At 41.7% G+C, this 20,576-nt stretch overlaps 2 non-coding genes across 2 annotated transcripts; one reads left to right on the top strand and one right to left on the bottom strand.

The window, feature by feature from the left end:
• Nucleotides 1–11,552: 11,552 nt before the first annotated feature.
• Trnas-cga (transfer RNA serine (anticodon CGA)) lies at nt 11,553–11,627 on the bottom strand. Its single transcript has one exon. It is a non-coding gene; the product is annotated as a tRNA-Ser (tRNA).
• Nucleotides 11,628–11,692: 65 nt separating this feature from the next.
• Trnas-cga (transfer RNA serine (anticodon CGA)) lies at nt 11,693–11,767 on the top strand. The gene has a single exon. It is a non-coding gene; the product is annotated as a tRNA-Ser (tRNA).
• Nucleotides 11,768–20,576: the final 8,809 nt, after the last annotated feature.

The following is a 20,576-nucleotide window of genomic DNA, read 5'->3' on the forward strand; positions in this document are numbered from 1 at the left end:
TGCAGGAAGAGTGTCCTTGAGATTCTGGGAGGTACCAATAAGGATGTAGATCCATGGCGACGCCAGTGTCGTTGTCAGCTGTGCTAGAATTCTCGGTTGAGAATCCAACAGCCCGATCGAGGTTTTTCAACAGATTTTAGATTGAGTTTAAATCCAGGGTAATTGGTGGCCAGGACGATACGGGAAACCCATCTTGGCGCTCTTTGAATCACGCACGTACACATCGTGGCACATTACATTTTGCTGGCAAATCCATCGTGTCGGGGTAAAACCAACTGGAGGTAGGATGTGCCTGTAAAAATAAATGCATCTTGTGTTGATCCATTGCGCCTTCTAGAATGGGGAGATCACCCAGGTGTCACGAAAGCATTTCCCAGGCATCAACGCTCGCTCTTCTCCCCTGAACCTTTCGGACCCATTGTGCCTACTAGAATGACGAGATCACTATGAGAATGCCACGAAAACATTCCTTAGATTTGCGCCCCTCGTAGCTGAGTGGACTACGCGACGGAATGTCATACCGAACGGCCCGGGTTTTATTCCCGGCTGGGTCGGAGATTTTCTCCGCTCAGTGACTAGGTGTTGTGTTGCCCTTATAATCATCTTCAACCCCATCGACATGAAAGTCACCGAAGTGGCATCAGCTCGAAAGACTTGCACCCAGTGAATGGTCTACCCGACGGGAGGCCCTAGCCACACGGCATTTCCATTTCCATTTCCTAGACGATACCTCTCGATCCTCCAGACTGGACTTTTGCGATACTTGTCACAGTATTTTTTTTCTGAGACATCTCATGTCCGATGGAGCATTAAAAGTGACCCATCTGAAAAGGGCGCCACTCAGAAGACGTCTAGCTCTGTGTAGCAGCCCTTTTTCTGTTTTCGCTTTTTCGTCTAATAGGTGAAAGTTTGGTTTTATTTTTTACACATTGACTGTCATTGAAGGGTCCCGGCTAAGTGTCAGTTTGATTACTTTTAACACCAAATGTTAAACGTGTATCACTGCACGTATAGTCTTCCCAACTCTGAGAGAAAAAATCTTTTAGTAGCTTCACTATCAATGTTTACAGACGACGATATTTTAACCTTTCGTTCAATTGTTTTAGTTACGAATTGCTAGTTTGTTCTTGCTATAGATCACGTAACCTTAACGTTTATTAATCTACGTAAATTAATGTTCCAGATTTGTATTATATTTCAAATTAACAATGCCATTTTATTGACAAGAATTATTAATAAATACGTTCACTCATAAGATCTCATTCAAAGAATTAGATGTCTAAGTAGGATTCCCGCCATCATCAGATATGTTAGATAATATCCTGTCACTTTCGGTAAATAAGTTATTTATATTTGTTGTTGTTGTTGTTGTTGTTGTCTTCAGTCCTGAGATTGGTTTGATGCAGCTCTCCATGCTACTCTATCCTGTGCAACCTTCTTCATCTACCAGTACCTACTGCAACCTACATCCTTCTGAATCTGCTTGGTGTATTCATCTCTTTGTCTCCCTCTACGACTGTTACCCTCAACGCTGCCCTCCAATACTAAATTGGTGATCCTTTGATGCCTCAGAACACGTCCTCCGAACCCATCCTTTCTTCTAGTCAAGTTGTGCCACAAACTTCTCTTCTACCCAATCCTATTCAACAACTCCTCATTAGTTATGTGACCTATCCATCTAATCTTCAACATTCTTCTGTAGCACCACATTTCAAAAGCTTCTATTCTCTTCTTGTTTAAACTATTTATCATCCATGTTTCACTTCCATACATGGCTACACTCCACACAAATACTTTCAGAAACGACTTCCTGACACTTAAATCTGTACTCGATGTTAACAAATTTCTCTTCTTCAGAAACGCTTTTCTTGTCATTGCCAGTCTACATTTTATACCCTCTCTACTTCGACCGTCATCAGTTATTTTGCTCCCCAAATAGCAAAACTCCTTTACTACTTTAAGTGTCTCATTTCCTAATCTAATTCTCTCAGCATCAGTCGAGTAACTCGACTACATTCCATTATCCTAGTTTTGCTTTTGTTGATGTTTATCTTACATCCTCCTTTCAAGACGCTATCCATCCCGTTCAACTGCTCTTCCAAGTCCTTTGCTGTCTCTGACAGAATTACAATGTCATCGGCGAACCTCAAAGTTTTTATTTCTTCTCCATGGATTTTAATACCTACTCCGAGTTATTCTTTTGTTTCCTTCACTGCTTGATCAATATACAGTTTGAATAACATTGGGGAGAGGTTACAACCGTGTCTCACTCCCTTCCCAACCACTGCTTCCCTTTCATGCCCCTCACCTCTTATAGCCTGCATCTGGTTTCTATACAAATTGTAAATAGCCTTTCTCTCCCTGTATTTTACCCCTGCCACCTTCAGAATTTGAAAGAGAGTATTCCAATCAACATTGTCTAAAGCTTTCTTTAAGTCTACAAATGCTATAAACGTAGGTCTGCCTTTCTTTAATCTTTCTTCTAAGATAATTCGTAAGATCAGTATTGCCTCACGTGTTCCAATATTTCTACGGAATCCAAACTGAACTTCCCCGAGGTCGGCTTCTACCAGTTTTTCCATTCGTCTGTAAAGAATTCGCGTTACTACTTTATCAGCTGTGACTTATTAAACTGATAGTTGGGTAGTTTTCACATCTGTCAACACCTGCTTTCTTTAGGATTGGGATTATTATATTCTTCTTGAAGTCTGAGGGTATTTCACCTGTCTCATACATCCTGCTCACCAAACGGTAGAGTTTTGTCAGGACCGGCTCTCCCAACGCTGTCACTAGTTCTAATGGAATTTTGTCTACTCCGGGGGCCATGTTTCGACTCAGGTCTTTCAGTACTCTGTCGAACTCTTCACGCAGTATCATATCTCCCATTTTATCTTCATCTACATCCTCTTCCCTTTCCATAATATTGTCCTCAAGCACATCGCCCTTGTATCGACCCTCTATATACTCCTTCCACCTTTCTGCTTTCCCTTCTTTGCTTAGAACTGGGTTTCCATCTGAGCTCTTGATATTCAAACAAGTGGTTCTCTTTTCTCCAAAGGTCTCTTTAATTTTCCTGTAAGCAGTACCTATCTTATCCCTAGTGAGATAAGTCTCTACATCCGTACATTTATCCTCTAGCCATCCCTGCTTAGCCATTTTGCACTTTCTGTCGATCTCATTTTTGAGACATTTGTATTCCTTTCTGTCTGCTTCAGTTACTGCACTTTTATATTTTCTCCTTTCATCAATCAAATTCAGTATTTTTTCTGTTAGCCAAGGATATCTACTAGCCCTCGTCTTTTTACTTACTTGATCCTCTGCTTCCTTCACTACTTCATCCCTCAAAGCTACCGATTCTTCTTCTCCTGTATTTCTTTCCCCCATTCCTGCCATTTGTTCCCTTACTCTCTCCCTGAAACTCCGTACAACCTCAAGTTTAGTCAGTTTATCCAGGTCCCATCTCCTTAAATTACTACTATTTGAAGTTTCTTCAGTTTTAATCTATAGTTCATAACAAATAGATTGTGGTCAGAGTCCACATCTGCCCCTGGAAATGTATTCCAATGTAAAACCTGGTTCCTAAATCTCTGCCATACCATTATATAATTTATAGGAAATGTGTCAGTATCTCCAGCCTTCTTCCATGCATACAACCTTCTTTTATGATTCTTGAACCCAGTATTAGCTATGATTAAGTTGTGCTCTGCGCAAAATTCTACCAGGCGGCTTCCTCTTTCATTTCTTAGCCCTAATCCATATTCGCCTACTACGTTTCCTTGTCTCCTATTTCCTACTACTGAATTCCAGTCACCCATGACTATTAAATTTTCAGCTCCCTTTGCTACCTGAATAATTTCTTTTATTTCGTCATACATTTCGTCAATTTCTTGGTCATCTGCAGAGCTGGTTGGCATATAAACTTGTACTACTGTAGTAGGCGTGGGCTTCGTGTCTATCTTGGCCATAATAATGCGTTCACTATGCTGTTGGTAGTAGCTTACCCGCATTCCTATTTTTTTATTCATTATTAAACCTACTCCTGCATTACCCCTATTTAACTTTGTATGTATAACCCTGTATTCGCGTGACCAAAAGTCTTGTTCCTCCTGCCACCGAACTTCAGTAATTCCCACTATATCTAACTTTAACCTATCCATTTCCCTTTTTAAATTTTCTAACCTACCTGCACGGTTAAGGGATCGGATATTCCACGCTCCGATCCATAGAACGCCAGTTTTATTTCTCCTGATAACGACGTCCTCTTGAGTAGTCCCCACCCGGAGATCCGAATGGGGGACTATTTTACCTCCGGAATATTTTACCCAAGAGGACGCCATCATCATTAACCATGCAGTAAAGCTGCATGCCATCGGGAAAAATAACGGCTGTAGTTTCCCCGTGCTTTCAGCCGTTCGAAGTACCAGCACAGCGAGGCTGTTTTGGTTAGTGTTACAAGGCCAGATCAGTCAATCATTCAGACTGTTGCCCCTGCAACTACTGTCATTAACTATGGCCACTAGTCGCGTGAAGTTAAAGTTTCGCACTATCACAATTCAAGGTCCGAATCCGGTTAAAATTCTCAGTTCAGTAAAACGTTTAAATAATCACATGAATTGACATTAAAGCCAAAAAGATTACTATTCACCTTCCCGTTTATCTAATCTGATAAATGTCCAAGTTAAAGTCTTGAATTTACAATCCTCAAAAACAATCTCGTCTTGATATATATTCTTGATCCCCGTTTAATGAAGTCCCAATTGATGTTATCTGAAGCTGTACGTCCTAAATAACTTCCGAACTAGAACAGACTAGTTACGTGACCGTAATTACAACGTATGGCTATTAATACCTTAATAAACACTATCTTCGGTGTCCCAGACCTACGTTCTATGACTATAATATTTATTTTCTTACGTATTGGAATAACTAATACTTTTATATTTTCTACCGATATCCCCCTTCCCAAGTTTCTAAAATTAATAATTAAATTTTCCTTTTCTTTTGCTTGCTATACTATATATTTCCCTCTAGTTGTTTTTTATTTATTTTTCGTAATTATTACTTGTGGAAGGACTTACGTCATTTTGTGAATTGATATTTTAAGGACATGGGAGCTAAGTTGGGAGCTATTTTTGTTTTTTTCAATACCGAGAGGCTCTGTAGGTGCTACATCTGGTACTGGCGTGCAAATTCCAGGCTTGGTCGCCGATGAAAAGCCCTCAGTATGGGTGCATCTACCAGGCGCCTGCTGTGGAGGCCCATATGGAGCAACATTCGCTGAACGTTCTCTTAGGACTGTTGGTAGCCCCTTGGATTATCTGGGTGGTCTGTTCGCCCCTACACACCTCTGCAGTCACCGTTCACTCCTGTAGTTCACTCCTGTTGTGCAACACAGTAGCCTCGGCGCTGGTTTTGGATAGCACGGTTAACGTCAACCACGGCGGCTTGCGAACAGTTTAAAACTTACCCCATTCAGAAATGCTTCCATCTCCAGCCCGAAAACCAATGATTATGCACTTTAGAACGTCAGATAAATGGCTCCGATTTCGCTTTACGCCAATGACTGCACTATTTTTCAGCGTCACCCCGACACGCTTTATATACTCTCCAATGCTGAAGCTACCACATACTGAGTTGTTAACGAACGTTGATTTGGAACAAAGGCGGTAGTCACATAAATGTGACTCGACCGTGAAATACCAATTTTTAAAGATGTTAAAAGGGATTTTAGGGACGAAAGGAAATATTTCTACTTAGCAAATCACAGAGGAAACATACTGCTGATTGGTTCAAATGGCTCTGAGCACTATGCGACTAAACATCTGAGGTCATCAGTCCCCTAGAACTTAGAACTACTTACATCTAACTATCCTAAGAACATCACACACATCCATGCCCGAGGCAGCATTCGAACCTGCGACCGTTGAAGACGCACGGTTCATGACTGAAACGCCTAGAACCGCTCGGTCAGTATGCCCGGCTACTGCTGATTATCTGTACAATCAGCACAATTCATTTCTGCAGGCGAAGGTTTGGAACACCTATGGATGAAATTAAATTTGTATTCTCAAAAAGTATTAGGCCTGAAATCCCGGCTTTAAGTCCGTGGGAGAGACCCTCTCACCGTGGTTCAGTATCCATGTTAACTTCCTACGAAAACTGATAACACCGTCATATATTTAAGCGAAATCAAGTTGCCAAACAAAATCCGGACGAAGCTAAAATGAATGTTAGGAGGCTTTTAATCAATTCCAAATTAAGATTTTGTTGATCCATTCCATCATCAGATGGATATTTTGGATAATAAACTAAGTAACGTAATAGGCATGATAGATTATTATTGTCATTTACACCGACGTATCAGTCAATTGCATCAGTAATTCTGTATTTCAAAACACATTATTTTCGTAACGCCGTACAATTACTGCCATCTGGAGGTTCTCTCCACCAAATACTACGGTATGTACATTGAGTCAGTTTGCACTCAAAGGTCGTCAAGTAATGTAGACCAGATGCTTTGTATCCATGTTTGATAAATTCAGTTTCATTTTACATAAGAAAGTTTTATATATATTTTGATGAGTTCTACCACTCTCCTTTTTTCACGCTGTACATTTCATGTACTTCATGAATATTTTTTTCAATAAGTGCTTGTCTCTTCCATTGTTGCAGAATCTGCTTTATGAAATTGTACTGATGTTTCCTCAGCGATACCCTATCATGTATTTCTCTCTTAGAACGTTTGAGAATGGCTTAAGGCCGAAACGCTGAAGGTAGTATAAAATTAATGAATGCAGTGGTCAAGACTAACGTCAGATTTGAGTTGTATCTCCGTAAGCAATAAAAAAAAGACTCATGTTATATGGAACGTTTCATTCAGATTAATCTATACTACCGCCTCCTAAAAAATTATGTTCTTACTGAAATTCCACATGTAAACTTGTACTGCTGTGGCGAGTATTAGCTTTTTATCTTTCTTGGTTACGATAATGAATGCCTGCTCACTTATTATTAGACTTACTCTTGTATTATATCTATTTGAATTTTTGTTGATTGCTCTCTGATCATCGAACCAGAAGCCCTGTATTTGCTACACTTCATTGAGTCGTTGGGCCTTTCGAGACTGTGCGGACGAAGAGAGAGAGTGGAGTTTCTCAATATAGTGGCAATTGACACTTCATTATAATGCGTTGAATGCTGTATAGTTAGAGCTTGTTACCCTGTTGTGCAGCGTGTAAATAACAGCTTATTTCCACTTATGCCTACTCGTATTTAGAGTATGACATTCTAACAGTGGTTAATGAAGACAAAGGCACCCATTGATCACTTCTTAGTGTATAGCAAATTGTAGTAATTCCAAATCACGCTCGCACTGTTTGATATTTCTGAATATACGTCGGTATGAACACGCAATAGCTGGATACAATGGAAGAGCCTGCATCCACGCTTATGTTAAGACGCTGTAGCTCCACATAGCTTCTCCCGTAAATAGAAATTACTTGGGCTGCTCTCGCCTCCCTAAGATGTGAATAGGTACAGAATCAAACTTTTGGTTCCGGCCGAGGTGGTCGAGCGAAGTCGGCTGTACAACTTGGGCGAGTGCTAGGAAGTCTCTCTAGACCTGCCGTGTGGCGGCGCTCGGTCTGCAATCACTGATAGTGGCGACACGTGGGTCTGACGTATACTACCGGACCGCTGCCGATTTAAAGGCTACCACCTAGCAAGTGTGGTGTCTGGCGGTGACACCACAATTTCATCACTAAATTTCGGTCAGAAAGAGAACGGGATATGGTGGAGAACGGAATTTCGCTATCAGCGGCCGCTCATGAAAAACGTGAGGAACTAAGTCTATCTCGCCGAAATATACAAGTTTATTCTTAGAAAAACTGGAAAAAATAGAAACCAGCTAGTCATTAATTTCAAACAATGTGTGTAATCATCAAAATTTGTGCTCGAATATAAGAGCTAATCTACAGGCTGCGTGCTGGTGATCCACTCCCAGAAAATAACGAAGCAGTATGTATGACCACAAGTAGCTTAAAGCTGTATACGTATAACTAATGTACTCATTATGTGAGAGGCAAGTAAGTGAAAGACCCTGTGTAGGGTACGTGTAAGCCAGTACATGCCTGCTTCCTGTCATTGTTTTTACATTTGTATTGAAGTTGGACATTTGCTCTCTTAAATTGTTTCGAAAAGATTGTAAAATATCTTGACCTTGTAATAATTAAAAATGTCAAGGCGATATCTAAGCCTTCTGGCGCTTGGTGATTATTGATTTTGCTCATTTAATTTTCTTTCTCGAGAGAATTTTAAAGAAAATCTAGTAATCCTTCTGGCGATCTGTGATTAGTGATGTTAGTCTTGTTTTAATTCGATAAAGTTCAAAGCGAATTTTTAATTCCTTCTGGCCCTCTGTGATTATTCGTTGTTGTTAACTGGCTTCTCGCTTCGTTCCATTGTAAAAGAAAATTTTAATGTTTCCAAGAAACAAATTAAGAATGTTATCAGCCACAAGTCATGTTGAACCGGTTGCTTGGCCCTTCCATGAATTCCTGAGACCACCAATGAAAGTCCATTTCAGTGGTAGCTGCAGAGCCTGGTTGTTCCACTGTGTGAAAGAGAAGGGGGAGGAGATTTTATCTCCCCCTTGTTGACATCACTTATAGTGTCTTTCCACCAAGTTAAACTCTGTTAATGGTTTTCTTCATCATGAAATTTAGTAGCTGTCTGATGAGTTGAAACTTTCCTGTTAGTTCTTTTTTGAGGCTTGATTCCGGGAGGGGAATGCAAGCAAGGGCAAATTTAACGAGGAACGGAAAATTAAGAAGATCCTGGGACAGAGCGTCGCCATAAGCATAAGAACTTCAGTGAGTGACGACCCCCAACCGCATCTCGGCACGGAATAGCGGTCCCGGTGACGTCCCAGTAGCCCGCATTTCGTGGTCGTGCGGTAGCGTTCTCGCTTCCAACGCCCGGGTTCCCGGTTTCGATTCCCGGCGGGGTCAGGGATTTTCTCTGCCTCGTGATGGCTGGGTGTTGTGTGATGTCCTTACGTTAGTTAGGTTTAAGTAGTTCTAAGTTCTAGGGGACTGATGACCTCCGAAGTTAAGTCCCATAGTCCTCAGAGCCATTTGAACCATTTTGTATGCTGACTCAGCTCCTGGTTGTCTTACTAGCCAACTAGCCACTAAGGACATCCACGCCCGAGGCAGGATTTGAAACTACGATCGTAGGGGTCGCGCTTTTCCAGACTCTAGCACCTAGAACCACTCGGCCACTCTGGCCGGCTCAGCATACGGGATGTTTAACTATCCCAGCCTGAAAAACTGACACCCCGATATTCGTGTTCGATCAGCTTAGACAGTAACCATGTAAAACCCAAGAATAATACATTGCTCTAGACTACTACAAATTTGTTCCTCCTGTTCTTTTAAAATAAAATGATAAACACGTAAGTAAGTGGTTATAATACTTGAGCCCAAGAAATAATCAAAGATAACTGGGATAGACTATTACTTGTTCCCACGATATTTAAACAAGAGGGTGATATTTAAAAACAAGGTTAACCCAAGGAAATTACAACAGGTTGCCTCCAGAAATCCAGTACTCGGACGCTTTAAGGTTGGAATTGTTGCCAAATTATTAAACGTTTAAGCCCCTACAAGCCTGCTTTCAGTCACTCTTTTTACATTTTTTGTATTCCTGGTAGCCACCACCGTGGCCAAGTTGATCTGAAGTGGGACATTTATCCTCTTAAACTGTTTTGAAAGAATTTTAAAAACTTTTACATTTCTTTCGTTTCTTTAAGGGACATTCCAAACCCCTCTGAAATTCTGTATCGATCTTAACCTGCTTAAAAACTTCAAGGCTATTTCTAAACCTTCTTGCGTTGACCATTGATTTAGATCTTACAGTAAATTTCTTTTGAGAGAATTTTAAATTCTAAGCCTTCTGACGCTCTGTGATTATTGATGCTGGTGTTGTAATTTTTTAAGTGGTAAATTTCAAAGCAAGTTTTTAAGCCATACTGGCGCTCTTCGATGTTGCTTGATGTTAACTGGCTTTTCGCTTGAATTTATTGTAAAGGAAATTTTTTAATTTAAACATAGACTTATACAGCCTACTGGTTTCAAATAACTCTTAGGTACATTGGCCTAGGTTTCAACGCCTACTAAGGGTGTCTTCATCAGAATGAATTTTGACAAATCGTAAAATTACATTGCTAAGAAGCAATGGTCAGAATTTTGAGCAGCTGTGCTCAAGTGAAAAGTGATATAAAACGTTCCAGCCTTTGGCACGTGTGCCTAGCTATGGAAAACAGCAGATTATTGAAACCTAGGTCAATGTACCTAACAGTTATTTGCAACCGATTCGCTATATAATCCTATGTTGAAACTAGTGTAGGTTTCTGAGTAACAACTATGTATAAAACTGTAAAATTTTTAATGTTTTCACGAAATAAATACAGATGTTGTCAACCACAAGTGGTATTGAGTCTGGGGCTTGGCCCTTCCACCAATACCACCCTGCCGCCACCAATGAAAGATGGAAGTTGTATATGTACAATATCATGACATATGATGTAGTTATTTGTAACCAATGAATTATTAATTTAAAAAAGCTGCACACAAGTCCATTCAGATCTTGATAAGATTTGAAGGTAGTCCAATGGGTGTCAACTAGTTCTAAATGTGCAGACATGTCAAATGGAAAACATTATTTCCTATGATTATATTATCAGTGATACTCATCACAGTGAGTCAACTGTGTTAAGTACATGGGTGTAACGAACTGTGTGGATATGAAATGGAATGATCATACACGTTCAGTCGTAGGTGAGATACCAGTTAGTCTGCCAAGGAGACTCGTTAGGTATCACTTGACCCATCACGGAAAGTTGCTGAATCGTCCTAGACCCATACCGAATAGACTAACAGGGGATACTGAAATTATGCAAAAAGGGGTGGAACGCATGGTCACAGATTTGAAAAATGTCTAAAAATCTGACAACCGTTTGCAGATTCTTACATATTTTTCAAATTTTTGTATATGGTTGCTGCAAACGTTAGCCATGTTCAAAGTTGGTCACAGATTTATTTGACTCCCTTGAAAGCACCATGGGAATGTTGCTAGATTTGCAATTCTCCTAGTGGTACTGGAAAATTATCTCGCAGAAGCCCACTTGCACAATATAAAAATCAATATTAAGTGAAGAGTGTTTACCTAAACGAACACTGTTTCCTGCCCGCTTTCACAAATTTTGCCGGCCGCGGTGGTCTCGCGGTTCTAGGCGCTCAGTCCGGAACCGCGCGACTGCTACGGTCGCAGGTTCGAATCCTGCCTCGGGCATGGATGTGTGTGATGTCCTTAGGTTAGTTAGGTTTAAGTAGTTCTAAGTTCTAGGGGACTGATGACCACAGATGTTAAGTCCCATAGTGCTCAGAGCCATTTGAACCATTTTTTCAACAAATTTTAGTATCCAGAATGAGATTTTTCACTCTGCAGCGGAGTGTGCGCTGATATGAAACTTCCTGGCAGATTAAAACTGTGTGCCCGACCGAGACTCGAACTCGGGACCTTTGCCTTTCGCGGGCAAGTGCTCTACCAACTGAGCTACCGAAGCACGACTCACGACCGGTACTCACAGCTTACTGGCAGAAGTAAAGCTGTGAGTACCGGTCGTGAGTCGTGCTTCGGTAGCTCAGTTGGTAGAGCACTTGCCCGCGAAAGGCAAAGGTCCCGAGTTCGAGTCTCGGTCGGGCACACAGTTTTAATCTGCCAGGAAGTTTCAAATTTTAGTATGGTTACTGCACTACCTGGATTCGTGTTGTAGGCGCATTTTCAAGTACACTGCAATGGGCTTATAACCCGAACTTCGGTTGTCCAGTAAACAAAATAAAATTTGTGAAACAAGGCAAAAAACTTTATATAGTTATTTTACAGTATTTCACCTAGAACTCACAGTTGATTCAATTAGAATGAATAATGATTCTGAGCCATGTGTGGCTTGCGTTGGTACCATTGTTAGGCTGGCATCATGTAATAGGGATAGTGGCGTCTCGATTTCTTCTTGTGTTTACTCGCACCACGGCGTTTGCTAGTGTTGTCTGTCCGCGAGTGGCAGCAACAGCGGTTAATGATATCTAGTACGGTGGTATTATCTTTGGAGGGACTTCAAGTGTTTTCCGGGTTGGAGTGTGTCAGGTAGTTCGGTTGGGACGGAGCAGCAGAGAGGTCAGGCAGCGCGCGGACATGCCGGGACCACTCGCAGCACGCAGGCATTGCCGGATAGAGGGGCTGTGGTTGCGAGGGCCACAACCTCGTTGTGCACGTTGAGTTGAGTGAACATTAGTGCAGTAATGAAACCTCCACTATTCTGTGATCACGCCGTCTGTTAGTGCGTTGCTGCTCGAGGGTCGCCGTGACACGAACAGCAGCAAGTGGAGCGTCTCGAGTTGGCGGAATCTATTAGCCCTCTTCTAGTGCCTGTTATTAGTTTTTGAATTTTGTGTTATTATTTGATGACGTGCAACCACTGCCTATTGGCTGCTAACACCCCAGTTACCTGCCCTGGAGTTTGGCGTATTTTGTGGCAGTGTACTTTTCCTCGTTTTGCCGATGCTGTCTCGCATGACGTGTGGTTCGACAGCCCTCTTGATTCCGATGTGGACTGTGGTTTCTGGTGTCTACCTTGGTTGTTGTGGTTCCTTCTGACTTTCGATGTTTCAAACACCGGATTCTGAAGACGCAGTGCTGTTTGTCACTTCACTCTTGCTTGAATTATTGCATCGTTGTAATGGTTATCACACGTTAGGCGGAGTTGGTAAGAGGATTGATCGGCGTTTAAACTGTCCTTAGTTTGAGTTGCCATCCTGCACAACACTTTGCTGCCTCTCTCACCACTTACGCAGCTTTAGGGACTTTTCTTAGGTCGATCCTTGGAGCACTGTCTGTGGATCACTCCCTTTTTTTTTTTACTTTGGTGTGATTGTGTCAATTGCTTAAAAATAATACTTGTTTAACTTATTCCTATTGCTTGTGGCCTTCATCCGACAAATAATTTTGAATTCTCTTTTAATAAGGGCTTCAGCCGTCAGTGTAGCTTGTGTTACGGTCAATTAAAAAAAACTGTTTTTAAGTAATTATTTCCTTAAATAAACTCTGTGTTTCCTGTGCAACTAACGGTAACTGAGTAAGGCCCCGTCCATACCTTTTCCTGACTTCCAGAGTACCACGTCTCAAATTCTTCAGTCCCCTCTGTATCGATGATGACACAATTAGGGTACTTACAGGACACACAGAGACTTAAGCGATCTATCTTCCCGCGCTCTATTCGCGATTGGAATGGGAAGAAACCGCAAGTGTGATACAATAACAAGTACCCTCTGCATTTCACAGTAGAATATGTATGTACACAGCCTGACTAAAAAGATGAAGCATCCGAGAGACATAGTCAGATGTCAACGTAACATCGTACACCTACTCACCATCGGCGCCTCTGTAGCGATTAGAGGTTCAATTCGCTGAGACAGATGGAAAATCCGCCAGTGTTCATTAGTGTTTTTCGTGTTTTGTCTTGTTACCAGGTCTGTTAGGGTATGTAAAGGACCTGAGCAGCATCAGATTTTGGCTGAAGGACACAGAGATGCTGCATTCTCATGTGAGACACCGTTGTCAGCACCTGCCAGATTTTGAAACGAGCCTCTGTCTCGGTCTTCATTTGACCTGTCAGTCGAACTGTACAACATTCGCATGTGGCAGTGCCCTGATGTTGGACTGTATGAGAGTGCGTCAGGAGCTGGGCTAGGTGATTACCGTCCCATGCGAATTCTTCCGCTTATACCATAACACAAATGGATGCGTTTGGAGTGGTACCGTGACCGGAAAGCAAGAATTATGATTAATGGCGTCAAATGGTAATCGGCAATGAATCGCGTTTCTGCATTACTCTGGATGAACGTCGTCGGTGAGTATGGAGGCGACCTGAGTAGAGGTCCTGGCGTCATGATGTGGGGAGCCATCATGTATGATTCCAAGTTTCGGTGGTCGCTGCTGGTAGTGACTGAGGGAAGACCCGAGTCATAACTGGGTACCTCTCAAGCGGCAGTATGGTGGTACCGCTTTCCAACAGGACAATGCTCGACTGCACATGGCATGTCTGTCTATGAAATGTCTGCCTAACAGTGAGGTACTCTTGTTGCCAGCGGACCCTCCACATCTGTCTCCGATGTAATGTACGGGGGACCATCTCGGACGTCAAATACATCCCATTGCCAGTAACCAGAATATCAATGACCAATTAGGCCAGCTTACTTCAGGGGAAAATATTTAGCGGAATCAGTGCACACATCCACACCACATGTGGTGCAACGTCGTACTGATTAGTGGGCTCGTACACCCAAGTTCTTTATAAAACTGACTTCATTTCATTAATCACTGCAGTAACATCACACATGCTCTCAGAATGCGTTTCGTGGTCTCCTCCCCTTCTGGGTGCTACCCCTTGTTTTTGTCAGGCACTATGAATGTAGATGAATGAACAAGACCGATGAATATCAAATAAAATAAAATAAAAATGTCGAATGGAATCACCCGTGCGTGGCAGAGCGCTTGGTCCAGAGGCACAAAGCGACGCGGCGAGGTTCGGTGTGCTGCTGCAGAGCTGTCGATTGCTTTGTGTCGTCCTGCAGTCTGGGCGTGACCAGATAGCTGCTGTTGCAATGCTGCATTCGCGCCGAGTGCAAAAGGGCGGTTTAACTTCGCGTGCGCTGCGTTGCTTGTTACCACCACCAGCAATAATGTTAACGGCCGTCTATTAAGGTTGCAAAGTTCTTTTTAGACATTGAAGTGACAGGGGTTGAGTTTGCAATACACTCGAGCTGTTCAGCTGATCTGTTTATCCGGCGTGGATGTCGGACGTCCGAGTAGTGCCTGGAATTTCATGTTTCACTCCAAAATATTATGCTTCGCCAGCATACGACATTTGAATGCAGTACAGCGGAAGAATTGTGTATATAGCACATTTGCTGATGGTTCAAATGGCTCTGAGCACTATGGGACTTAACATCTGTGGTCATCAGTCCCCTAGAACTCAGAACTACTTAAACCTAACTAACCTAAGGACATCACACACATCCATGCTCGAGGCAGGATTCGAACCTGCGACCGTAGCGGTCGCGCTGTTCCAGACTGCGCGCCTATAACCGCTAGACAACCGCGGCCGGCGCTCATTTACTGATACCAGTCGTAAAATATTTAGTGTCGTAACCGCTTTCTCGACATTTTTGGTTGGCGAAATCTTCTCAGGTTATCAACCGCCTAATGGTAACGAGAGGGAATTCGTCGAAATATTGCGACAACGCGATTCGGTTGACAACTCGATAACATTTTATAAACGTTATTAACTTCGGAATGCCTACAATGAGTTTCAGTAATGAAGAATCAGTTGAAAATGTAGTACTTTAACGAGAATGCATAAAGAGCAGTATTACCTTTCTGCAGCTACTATTTTTGAATCAAAAGTCTCACACGCAATTTTATTAAAGGAAAACTTTTAGTTACCTACACTAACAATGGACCTTGTCACCAATCAGACCAAAGTATGATTACTGAAGCCTTTTCAGTAATCGCAGGCACATTCGTCTGAATGTCTACGTCGATCTCAATATAGACAAGTGTAATGTGCTGAGAATACATAGAAATAAAGGTCCTTTATCATTTAGCTACAATATAGCAAGTCAGCAACTGGAAGCCATTAATTCCATAAATTATCTGGGAGTAGCCATTAGGAGTGATTTAAAATGGAATAATCATATAAAGTTGATTGTCGGTAAAGCAGATGCCAGACTGAGATTCATTGGAACAATCCTAAGGAAATGCAATCCGAAAACAAAGGAAGTAAGCTAGAGTACACTTGTTCGCCCTCTGCTTGTACATTGCTCACCAGTGTGGGATCCATACCGGATAGGGATGATAGAAGAGATAGAGAAGATCAAACGGAGAGCAGCGCGCTTCGTTACATGATCATTTAGTAATCGCAAAAGCGTTATGGAGGTGATAGATAAACTCCAGGAGAGACGCTCAGTAGCTCGGTACGGTTTTTTGTTGAAGTTTCGAGAACATACCTTCACCGAGGAGTCAAGCAGTATATCGCTCCCTCCTACGTATATGTCGCGAAGAGACCATGAGGATAAAATCAGAGAGATTAGAGCCCACGCAGAGGCATACCGACAATCTTTCTTTCCACGAACAATACAAGACTGGAATAGGAGAACCGATAGAGATACTCAAAGTACCCTCCGCCACACACCGTCAGGTGTCTTGCGGAGTATGGATGCAGATGTAGATGTAGATGTAGATGCTTGAACTGAACCTCTGAAATTAGCTAACATGGGCTTGCTATGACAGTATTGCGAACGGCCGAGCAAAGTGAAACTATAGCCGCTATATATCCCGGGGACATGCAAGGTGGAGCTTAAAACCTGGACTATTTTGGAGATAACATAGTACCCCTTTTGGACATCTTGGTGGGAACTGATCGTGAGGCTATTGTCATTAGGAGTAACTTAACTGCCATCCCACGGTTCGGAGCGGTGGAATGTTAGATCCCTTAATACGACAAGGAGGTAAAGAGGGAAGTCACCGTGTCATCTTTCAGCCTATAGGCGTCACTGGATGCGGATGTAGGGACACGTGGTTAGCTCACCGCTCTACCGACCGGAGCCGCTACTTCTCTGTCTAGTAGCTCCTCGATACATCTTACAGGGGCTGAGTGCACCCTGCCTGGGAACTGCGGTAGCCAAGCCCGACAGCACTTGACTTCGGTGATATGACGGGAACCGGTGTTACCACTGCGTCAAGTTCGTTGGCGGAACATTCCACTAGGCTACACACATTGCGTCCTGATCACGAGTCTGCGTGGTTGAACTTCTGAAAAATGTTTTCCTTCTCCGACGCTGGGTAAAACTCGCCCTTATGAGCAATCATTGCCTTTTCTGGGAGGAGGAGGAGGTTAGTGTTTAACATACCTTGGACAACGGGGTCATTAGAGTCGGAGCACAAGCTCGCACTAGGGAAGAATGGTGAGGGCAAAAGGCAGTGCCCTTTCGAAGGAGCCATCCCGGCATTTGCCTTAACCGTTTTAGGGAAATCAAGGGAAACCTAAAACAGGATGGCCGGAGGCGTTTTTAATCGTCGGCTTCCCGCATGTGAGCCCTGTGTGCTAATCACTGTGCCGGCTGGGGTGGAAGAGCAGTTCTAGGCGCTACAGTCTGGAACCAAGCGGCCGCTACGGTCGCAGGTTCGAATCCTGCCTCGGGCATGGATATGTGTGATGTCCTTAGGTTAGTTAGTTTTAAGTAGTTGTAAGTTCTAGGGGACTGATGACCTCAGAAGTTACGTCCCATAGCGCTCAGAGCCATTTGAACCATTTTGCTAACCATTGCGCAACCCTGCTGGATATGTTTCCTGATCTTTGGTTGGTTAGAATAAGATAGCAGACATTTCAGACTGATGGTGTACGTGCACGGAGAAAGACGTGATGAAAAACATGATGCGCCGATTTTAATTGTGTTTTGGTTCAAGTGTGTGTAATTACTATTAAAAGTGATTCTGAATACGAGGTAATTCCACAAAAATAAATCTCATGTCATGATAAACGGAAAGCCTTTGCACTGGATCTGTATGTTCGTTTAGGTAAGTTTGTTTTTACATAAAACAAATTGACATGAGAACCAATGAAAATAAAAGGAAAAAGCTTTATTGCAATAGTAGTTTGAAGAAGACAGAAGGTTAGAGGAAGACGTCAACTGGTGATACATATGTAAACAGTACTGGAGTTGAGGTTAGGGAAAAGAAGTTTTCGTCAATGAACTAATGTTTCCAGAAAAAGTGACATCTAAAAGCGTTACTGAACCAACAAAAGAAACTATAAGAAATATTTTATAACGGACACAGTGAGGCCCTGTAAGATATTCTTATTTAGCACATGCCATGAAACGGAATGGCAAGAAATTGAATACAAAGAGAACTGAAAACCCTGAGACCCTTCAAAACAATACGTACAAGAAGCTGTTAGTTTTACAAGGATCTAAGCTTAGAATTTGTCCTGTATCTCTCTGTACGCTGCGCCAAGTGTCAGTGAAGAGACAGAGACACACAGAAAACAATATTACATAATGGAACGTTTGTAGAAATAAGGCAGTCACGATAAGCGTAAACTGGAATGAAGTGTCTGGTTAAATTATAGGAACACATAAGCATGGTTTTCAGCTAAAAGCTTCGTTATTCTGGCAGTAAATCAAATTAAATTACTTTCAGAATCCAGACTTGAATAAAGAAATTATTTCAAATGACTTCCAAGAACTTTTTTGAAGAAACTGGTAAAAAGCTTACGATGAAACGCGTTACTCGATCTAACATTGACTTCAAGCAACCAAAGACAGATATTTGTGATTCTTGCTTACGACATGAAAACACGCTGAGAAGTGAGCCAACAGATGTTTGCAGATTTTGCACTGCACTAGAGGGAACAAAGATACCTGTCTATGAAGAAAGATGTCGTCCTGAACACCAAAACGGATCCTTTTTTATCTTGTTGAGTTTGGCTGTTGTAAAAATTTACCAGTTCCTAAGTTGAGTGGAAGCAGTCAATTTTATAAAAGACTTCTAGTGTTGTACAGTATTCACGTGCACAATGGCGGTTCGTCGTTTATGCAATGCCTTATGGAAATGGAGGTAACGAAACATTAAAATTCAATTGCCTCATTTCTAAAGCGTGCTTTACAAAAGAAACTTATTAACTACATAATGTGGAAAAAGTGATTCTGATTTGTGATGTTTGCAAATGACAAAAATGTGCTCATCTTTTCATTTTGTTCACAGATAGACAGAGTCTGTGAAGTGGTAGTTACACGTATTTCTTGCCAGGGAACGTTCTTTTGGGCAATGCGACAGGAAATTCGGACTAATAAAATCAAAACTGAAGAAAGTAGAGACAGTCACAACTGCGTTACTATGTGTTTCAGCTACGGTAGAGCGCAGAACCAGTCCTTCGCCATTTGAAGTTTGCTTGGGCAGTACCCTAATAAAAGATTTGAGAAACAGTCTCAAAAACTCTCTCCCTAAATCCACGCAAAAGGGAGTGTATTCAAGAGACACTCATACACACATCTGCAATGCACAATCAGTGGTACTGCACGGTGCTCCACAACCTACTTCGGTACATTTACCCCGTTTCGTCTGTGGAAGCAGAAATATAGTACCCAACATTTAAGAGATATTGAACTTGAAACATTGAGTCATGCACCAGGCTTGTCTGAATACATGGATGAAGAGAGCTGTGTTTTGTTGGATAGAATATTTGATGAAACCAAGATATTAAATGTAAGGGACTATAATAAATATCTATATTATTACATCTTATAATTACATGTAGAGTCTAACACTGTTTCTATAAAATCTAAAATTGAACATATTACAGCACTAATTACTCTTATATAACTCATTTACTGCTAATTTTTGGAAAAATGACCCATCTACACTTGCACTGTCACGTTTTTGAGATTATGTAACTTCTAGTTTTCCAAAAAAATATTTCATGTTACAAAACCCAAATATGTTAAAAAGTTTTTCCATAAAGATTACATGTATTTTCATTAAAATACACATCGTTGATTGTAAATGCTTCAATTAGCCGCTTTACATGTCCTCCTTCCAAACACTTCCTCAATGTTATACTATAAGTACACAGACAGTATGATTTGAGAAAATATTTTCGCGCCAACTAAATCAGTTCACATTAAATAGCGTGTCAGCACACTGAAATAGCGATGTATCTGAAGGCTGTCAAATTGGTAACAGTTCACGTAATTTACATAATTTCACTATGTATACAGTGAAAAGGCTTAGTTTTGACGATATGCATACATGCTGGAGGATTTTAAAGTCTGACATGTGCTGAAGCAAAGTGTCTCGAGTTTTTTTTAGAGTTTTATAATGTGTGTCCATCTAAATGACATCATTGTGCCATTCTGTAGGTACCCTCTGTGCTTAATTTTTTTGCTTCTTTTAGCTTTTGGATTATCAATTTAAAATGGCCTAAAGACCAAAACTGCAATTGTGAAACAGCTAATTTCTACAGTCAACAGCGAAAACGATATCCTTCAATCAATTTATAAAACTTGAGCACAAGGTTGCTACAAGTGTAAAGCTACTATTCCTATCATGAAAACCTTTATTAAAATAAAGGTATACAGTCACTCTCTTCTACTGAAAACACTGCCGGCTGTAGTGGCCGCGCGGTTCTAGGCGCTACAGTCTGGAACCGAGTGACCGCGAGGGTCGCAGGTTCGAATCCTGCCTCGGGCATGGATGTGTGTGATGTCTTTAGGTTTGTTAGGTTTAATTAGTTCTAAGTTATAGGCGACTGATGACCTCAGAAGTTAAGTTGCATAGTGCTCAGAGCCATTTTTTTGAGAACACCGCCAAATCCAAAAATAAGCTGACTACTACATAAGGACAGGGGGTAAGGCGAATGAAAAGAAGAAGATTCATTAGTTTTTCGATCCAGCCAT

The sequence above is a fragment of the Schistocerca gregaria genome, chromosome 4, assembly GCF_023897955.1.
Source record: "Schistocerca gregaria isolate iqSchGreg1 chromosome 4, iqSchGreg1.2, whole genome shotgun sequence".
In the NCBI taxonomy this organism is placed as follows: Eukaryota; Metazoa; Arthropoda; class Insecta; order Orthoptera; family Acrididae; genus Schistocerca; species Schistocerca gregaria.